The sequence below is a fragment of the Rhamphochromis sp. 'chilingali' genome (assembly GCF_963969265.1).
Source record: "Rhamphochromis sp. 'chilingali' genome assembly, chromosome: 20".
NCBI lineage: Eukaryota > Metazoa > Chordata > Actinopteri > Cichliformes > Cichlidae > Rhamphochromis > Rhamphochromis sp. 'chilingali'.
The window spans coordinates 31,027,503-31,033,520 of NC_137947.1; positions in this window are offsets into that span (position 1 = coordinate 31,027,503).

Consider the following 6,018-nt stretch of genomic DNA (forward strand, 5'->3'; position numbering starts at 1 on the left):
AATTCCGCAGACGATCCTATCTCTCAACATCTGTTGTAACGTGTTGCCATAGTTACAATCCTGTGCCAGGCGACGCAGCTCCGCTACATATTCCATGACGGTTTCATTCGGCTTGCGGGAGCGAGAGTCGAACTTATACCTTTGCACAATTTCACTGGGCTTCGGATCGAAGTGATTTTTCATCAGAAGCACCAGCTCTTGGAAGGTTTTGTCTTTGGGCTTGGCCGGGCTGAGAAGGTTTCGCATCAAGCTGTACGTCGCTGCTCCGACGACACTTATTAATATCGCTCTTTGTTTCTCTGCATCGTCGATCCCGTTAGCTGCGAAAAACTGCTCGAGTATTTCCGTGTACTCATTCCAAGTCTGATTCTTTGGATCGAACGCTACTAGCGTACCAATTGTAGCCATTTCCGCTTCGAGGTCACTGCCTTCTATTTCCAGCCGAAAACTTTTGCATTCTTTGAAAAGCTAGCCAAACCTGTAGCCGACTCCATCACTTTATTTTCTTCTCTTTTCTTTCAGTCCGATCGCCCAAACTCCTTCCCCCTAAACGTCCTCGTCGCCAAAAAGATGTTGCATCTTCAAAAAATAAAAATACAATAACTGAGCCTTACACCGGGGTATCGTTGCACTGGTTTACTGAACCTTACTTTCAGGGCATGTACAGAACATGAGCATCCATTTTCTACTGCCTCCTACAGGACACACTCTTCTTCCACTTCCTTACACATTAATGTAACACAGAACTAATACTGCCTCTCCTGGCATTACCATTGTAACAACACATTCATTCTGTTTCTTTCAGAAGATTAACAGGAACTTAGGATGTAGGTATCTATGAATAATAACTATTATGTATACTCATATTTATATAACCACTTATTTCTTGCGATACCACACTATAAAAGAATTCATTTAAATTACATTTAAATTTGAGATTTATTGAAGACAATCTATCCAACATGGTTAACCGATCTCTACTGGAAACCCTTCTAAAACTCTCCTGTTTCTTCCTTTCACAATAAAAGTCCTTCACACAAGAGTGTGTGACTGCTTTACGTCGAATGCGGCAAATTTACAAGAAAAAATTGGTAAATGTGCAACGTAGTGCACATCACTCCTTGTTGGCCGCCCCTCCCTGGGCCTGGTTCTGCTGGAGGGTTCTTCCTGTTAAAAGGGAGATTTTTCTTCCCACTGTTGCCAAAGCGTTTGCTCATACGGGGTCTCATGATTGTTGGGTTTTCTCTGTATTATTGTAGCGTCTTTATCTTACAATATAAAGCACCTGAGGCAACAGTTGTTGTGATTTGGGATTTAATTTAATTTTCCTTTTTTTGTACACGTGTGTAAAAATTCGGTTTCTGGTCCATTACCTGATCAAACAGGTGTTTGTTTCTCACGCAGTGTTGATTCAGTCAGATTACATTTTAAATACCACATTTGACTGACAGCTTCGAGTGCGTGTAACTCTGAAAATATTTGTGGTATGAAGGTAAAATTTTGCATGGCTTCATTAAACATACTGAAGTTACTGTACAGTGAAAATCAGCTGATTCTGATGTGTTTCTTTAAAAATATGTGGATGTTTTCAAACTAATGACTTCATTTGTTTTGTGTGCTGATCACCTGACAGAAATAATCCTGCTGTTAACATAAGCCTCAGTGCCTCGGGTATAAATGGAAAATGTAACCTTTACATGACTTCCTCCCAGCTTTGTGTCACGCTCAGCGAATACATGTCAGTCACACTTTGACAGAGAGGATTTTAATTAATGCTGCGAATATTTGTGTAGGAGGACGCCGAGGTGTACGGCTCAGGGGGGGAACGGGGAAGCCAGTGCAGACGTGACTGAGCCTAATGCAAAACTTGTTTTCACGATAAAAGCCGGCGTGAAGAGAAGCGTGTACGGAAGATTAACGGCAACCTGCTCTGTAAAGGCAGCGAGCGGTCACATGGAAAGATATTAAGTGGAATAGGTGAACAGGAAGTTCGAGATCAGATTGTGTGTTTGTGTTATTAGATAATAGATCAGATGAAACTCTGTCAAAACAGGAAATTCATCATCAGGCAGCTGAGAATTTAAATCTGATGTTTGGCTTTCTTTCATCTCCCACGATAACACGTTTGCATCTCCACTGTCAATTTTCCAGCAGGCTGACATCAATATGGAGAGCCACACCCATATCTCTGTTCCTGATGGTGCCACAGCTACAGCCAGTTCCTCACATGTCCAACAAAAACTGTAGTTACTGGATGTGGAGGGTGATAAATGAGTCAAGTCATTTTCTTGTTCCGGGTGCTGGAAACTGGATCCAGGGATCCAGGAGGTGCTTCCCACTGTCACAAAGTGCTTCCTCATCAAACGGTTGTTGGATTGTTGGGGTTTCGCTCTAATATTGAACTATAAAGAACCTTGAATCGACTGTATATTGTGATTTGGTGCTAAAGCTGAAGCAAATCCATGGAAATGACCCAAATGTAGGCGGTCGCATAACAAATAGCAGGTGTGGTATTGTATCACTTCCTGTGGTTCAGTGCATTCTGGTGTTCTGCTGCTAGTTGATCATCCCAGCTCTATTACTGCCCATCTTTTATGTTGCGACCTATTTCACACTGTAAGTTACACAACTTTTATCCAAGCACATAATCTTTGGCTCAGTGTTCAGTTATTGAACTCTTTTGGGTCTGTTTGCTGAACCTTTAGCTTAACTACTATCTATAGCGACCTGCAGCTACGTCACATGTTATTTACTCCTTGCTAATGCTAATGCTGCTAGCAACAAACAGACTTTTAGTTGGTGTAGAGGCACAGCTCTGCACCGCTGAAGGAAACCCTGCAGAGAGCCAGACCCCTGTAGCCGGTGTGGGTTAGAGTAGCTCCGCCCTGGTTAGCTGTCCCTCAGCTCACCCTCAACTCTGCATCACACCCACTGTGGGAAATACTCCGCTTATTGGAGATTCTGTACTTAGAAACATGACACAGGTGCACTTCAGCATTTAAAACTGCTGCCTCGGGAGAAATTTAGTAAAACTGTAATTCACGTCAACACCTGGTAACATTAACTGGAAGTCGAGAAAATGATGCTGAAACAATGTTGGACTCTGAGGTCTTCTCTTAAACCAAACTGCCATATTTTTCTGACCCTCGGTAATTCTTAATGTTTAATGTTAACCGAGATATTTCCAGTGACAGTAACATTAAAAATAAGATTTAAAAACCTGAACCTAAAGATGATCTGCTCCACCACAAACCCCACCAGCCTGCAAATCATCCTGCAAACTCTTACTGTCGGATTACTATGTCACAATATTAAACACATTGAACTATATAAATGAAATTGAACTAAATCTTAAAAAATTGTCTAATTTCCAGAAACCAAATCAGTAGATTAGCTGTTGTGACTTTTCCATGACCCGATTTAAAGTTTGGCATCAACTGTTTGGGAATTAAAGCCATTTTATACACAATTAGAAGCAAAAATAATTGGACGATTAACCACGAGCAGTTTTTGAAGCATGTTTTATGAATTTCAGAGGGAAACAGTTGTAGGAGATGAAAATGAAGAAGCAGGAGGTGGAGGTGCAGACTGTCGGTCAACACGGCGTTTCCTCTCCTCTGGGACGTCTGGATGACTGAATCACTCATCTCTCCTCCTGCACCCTTTCATCTGTCCTGCACTCATCACTCCGTCACCACAGCCTGTTTGGTTTCCCTCCACATTAACCTCTGCAGAGCCGCTGTTCTTACAACCGTTACAACCAGCCGGCTGTCACGCTCAGTGCAGACAGCAGGGTTGTTGTTTTTGTCGTTATGTTAAAAGGAGAAACTCCACAAGCCTCCAAACATTATTTAAAATGAAGAAGATGTCGCAGCTCATTTATGTAACATTTGAATCTGTGTTTTTGCCTCTTGCTCTTTAAACTCTCCTCCATTCTCCTCCTCGGCTGTGACCTCGGCCTCCCTGCCTCCTGCTGTGGCATCCCAGAGGCCCTCCTTCCCCTCCGGCCCCACCTCCACAGGAAAACCCGCAGACTGCCGCCAAATGTCTCCGCACATTGATTCTAACCCCTTTCTCCGATGCGGCAAGAGGCCCCTCGCAGCATCGTTCGCCGCAGGCTTCGGAAATACCTGAAATCCCTGAGAGCGCGCGCCGCTCCTCTTCCCCACTTTGACCCGAGTTCACCTCCCGTGACCTCCGCGCTCAAAATTACATTTGTAACTCTGATTTTACAAACAGAGGCTTTTTTTTTCCAGCTAAAAACAAAAAGTTTATTAAATTTTTCAAATTCCCGTTTCCAGGCGTTGGACTTCATGGAAACGAGTTATTGTGTGATGCATTAGGATGATTGACAGGCTGGAAAGATAAAACGATGTTGATTGTGTAGGAGTCGTAAACTCAGCTGACGGATGTTGTCAGCATATCTACTTTATCTCTCTTCTTAGGCCTCACCTGACAGGTTTGAAAAGCCGAGCCGTCTTTGTCTCCATTATACTCACATTTTGATCACAAGGTTCAAACATCTCAATTTATTAATTCATGACGTTCACAGTAGGAAAAAACCCTCATGAAGTCTGACCGGTTGCCCATGAGGAGCACGCTGGAGGTCGTTTGCTGGCAGGGCTCCTCCTCATGTAAAGGAGCAGATACTGGACCTGCTGCAGTTCCTGCTGTTTAATGGCTGTCTCCTGGCTTCTCCTCCACACTCGTGACACTGTGCTGGCAGACAAGGCAAACCTTCTGGTGACGGCACGCGTGGATGTGCCGTCCTGGAGAAGCTCGTCTAATGCTAACTGAAGCAAAACCAGCGAGAGGTCAGGAGATGATGGTCTGACCACTGCCTGCCAAGCCATTTCTTTTTAGGCTCATCTTGTTGCCTCTCCAGGTGCCCTGCTGTTTTCCCTGCTGTCACTTTTTACCTGCACAGGTGCAAATACATGGTTCCTGCTTCCTGGAAGTTTAACTGAAGCTCTGCTGTTCTGTGACGAGTTTCATCAGGTTTGGGGAGTCGGTTTGAATTTACTGGTGATGTCAGTCAGTCGGAGTCGTGTCATGTTTGTGTCGGCTATGAGGAAGACCTAGTTCAGTTTCTTTTGGTTCCGTCTTCTGTTTTTGTCTTTGTTTAAATGCAGAGTAAATGTTGACTTATTGACTTGAATGATGACGTGGACACAGAACAGTTTCCTCTCTGGGGATTTTTGTTACGTTAAAAACGGCCTCATTTTTATAGTGAGCGTGGAGCAGAAAGCTGGAAGTGTAGATGTAAATCCAGAGTGGGTTTAGATGCGTGGAGGCTGCGGAGAACTACAGACGTGTCAGAGTAAACTGGTCCTCAGGCGCCATCTGGTGGTCTGAGCAGCACACAAAGAAATCATGCAGAAGAAGTAAAAAGTAAGTACAATTGTATTTATATAGCACCTTTCTAGATAAAAAGATCACAAAGTGCAGTAGTAAAAATCATCTGCGGACATGCATATGTTATGATTCAGTGTTGTGGTTGTTTGTGACTCCTCCCACCAGAGGATTGCTCTGGGTTTTCCCTCTTTTCTCTCTCAGGCACAGACACCTGGGTGTGGCTTACTGGAGTCCAGTGCCTGCTGAGTCCGTGGGTGGAATTCACTCCTGCTCCATGATTGGGTAATTAGTTGATCACCTTTCACGGTTGGTGCGTGAGTGGGGCCAATTTCTTGTTGCACCCCTAGAACGTCACACATATTTATCATACGTATCACCTTGTTAAGCTCAACTGTAAAATTTGAAGTTATAACTAACAGACTCTATAATAATAACTTGCATCATCTTAAACACTAGAGGATGACGAGGCGTCATATCAGTTACCTAACAAATAAACGGGGCTTGTTAGGGGTGATAACTCCCCCATCCTGGCTCTGCCTTGCTGTAGCATGTGTGTTGCACCTCATCAATCTGTAAGCATGGGAGCAGTCCCTTAGGGGAAGGTGTAGCTGGATTTGATGCCCCAGGGGGGAATTGAACTTATGACTTCTGCTCCAAAGGTGT